Source organism: Babylonia areolata, chromosome 7, assembly GCF_041734735.1.
Source record: "Babylonia areolata isolate BAREFJ2019XMU chromosome 7, ASM4173473v1, whole genome shotgun sequence".
Classification (NCBI taxonomy): domain Eukaryota; kingdom Metazoa; phylum Mollusca; class Gastropoda; order Neogastropoda; family Buccinidae; genus Babylonia; species Babylonia areolata.
In genome coordinates this window covers 37456214-37458713 of record NC_134882.1, presented here as the reverse complement: position 1 = coordinate 37458713, position 2500 = coordinate 37456214, and positions in this window count along the sequence as shown.

Below are 2500 nucleotides of genomic sequence, written 5' to 3'. Positions count from 1 at the left end.
CGTTCGTTCTTTATTTTTTTATGTTTTGTGTCGTTAAATGGGCAGAATTGTAAAAAGGCCTTTACTGTGCCTAATTCTTTACCCATTAAAGATTCAATCAATCAATCAATCTTCTTCTTCTTTTTTTTCTTCGTCTTCGTCTTCTTCATTTCATGTTCTTTTTTTTAAGTTTATTCTTTTATTATTATATCATTTCTATTTTTATTTTTTTTTATTTTTTTTTTTTTTTTTTTTTTACATCAGAATACCCATATATGTCACCAGACTTAAAACTGAGCACGAAAAGGTTTTCCAGGAGACATCAGACAAATTAAATCAGGTTTCTTCCAATCGCTGCTAAAAGTGGCTGGGGAATCAACTGATTTCCCGCAGCCAGATCTAATAAACAAGATCGACATATCTGCTGTCATGACATAGCGTGGTACAGTGGTTAGCGTCGCGGGATGACGGCTGTCATGCCGTGGGTTCACAGTCTATTGGATGGATGCCTCTATTCTTTACATACATACAAAGACACACTAAGATACACACACATATACCCCCCCCCCCCCACACACACACACACACACTCAAACATGCACACACGCATGCGAGCGCGAGAGCACACACACACAATCTCACAAACATACGCGCGCGCGTACACACACACACACACACACACACACACACACACACACACACACACACACACACACACACACACACACACACACACACACACAATCTCACAAACATACGCGCGCGCGTACACACACACACACACACACACACACACACACACACACACACACGTCTTGTCAATATCATCCACTGAGGATTCCGTTACTAAGCATTTAGCAATTCATTTATACAAAACTCTCAAAGTGAGTTAGTACAATATGTTGTTGAATGATGGTATGCTTATTTTGTAGATAAGAAACACTACTGTTTAGGTTGTCTATCAATACCTTTAAAATGCTTGTTAACACCACCCTTTCATGAGGGTCCACAGCCTATATTGAATGAAATACCCGCCCGCACTTGTAAAGCGCACTGAGCTTGTTGCCACGGAACTTCTTCTCAGTGGTCCTCACAATCGTGGAACCTGCCATCCTCAAGCAGAATGAAGAAGGGTCTTCTTTGGAACGTGGCCTTACAGAGACTTCACTCTGACGTCTCTTTGCAGCAGAGTCCGGGCATCGAAACAAAAACTTTTTTTTTTTTTTTTTTTTTTTTATTTATTTATTTTTTTCTTTTAATAAGTCAGACAACTGTTGTCAAATGACTGCTGCCACAGAAGGGATCTGGAAGATGGCTGGTGTAAACAGACAGCACGAACGACGATGTGTTTTCCTTTTAAAGGCAAAGAAAGTCAGCAAAAGACAGGCTTTCAAAATGACGACAAGACAATGAGAAGCAAACAAAAAACACCCTCCCACCCGCCACCACCCACAAAAGCAAAACAAAACAAAACAAAAAAAACAACAAAAAAACAAAAACAAAAAAAAAGCACACACAAAAAACTGTTGAAATAAACCAAAAAAAAAACACCCCCCCAAAAAAACAACAACTACAAAACAACAACAACAACAACTACAACAAAGAAAGTACAAATAATGTTGAAATAAACAAACGCAACGAAATGGAAGCCAAACTATGCTAAAAAAAAACCAACAAAACCCCCCAAAAAAACAAACAAACAAACAAAAAAACACAACAACAGAAACGAACAAAGCAAACAACAAAAAAACAACGTGAAATAAAATCTGAGATGATAAAATCAAATCATACAAAATGAAATACTGCCTGCTAATGACTGATGTCCAAAGAGATTTTGCACACGGGAGGCGGAATAGGGAAAGAGGGGGAGGCAGGGGGTGGAAGGGGGGGTGGGGGTGGGGCGAAAAGGACGGGGTAGGGGTGGGTGGGGGGGGGGGGCGTGGAGGAGGGGAAGTGGGAAAGCAACGCTGCCGAAGCTAAAATAAGATGACACGAGATGAGCCACCACCACCACCACCCCCCCCCCCCCCCCCCATCTAACCCAACTTCCTCCCTACCTTGTACCCCCCCCCTCTTGCACTTCAACCCCGCTTCCCTCCCCCCCCCCCGCGGTCTCCCTCCCCCCCCCCCCCCCCCCACACACACACAGACACTCCTAAACCCACCATCTCCATCCCCACTGTCATAGCGCTCCAGCTTTCAAGCTGTGCGTATGCTCAGGCATGACATTCTGCACCACATACACAAAACAGTTTCCGGAAAAAAAAAAAAAAAAAAAAAAAAAAAAACCTTATTCATTCTTAATAATGTTTATGCTTTTGATATGTCGCCTTCTCCTCTACTCATTCTTCTCCCTCTACTTAATTGTGTTTAGTTGCTTTTTTTAATCATTTTTGTTCTTCTCATTCATATCTTTCTGGCTGTTCATTTTTTTGGCTATCCTTCTCATTCTTCCATTTGCTTACTGTCATTTTTCTTTTTTCTTTTTTTCTCTCTCTCTTTTGTATACACTTTTCTTTTG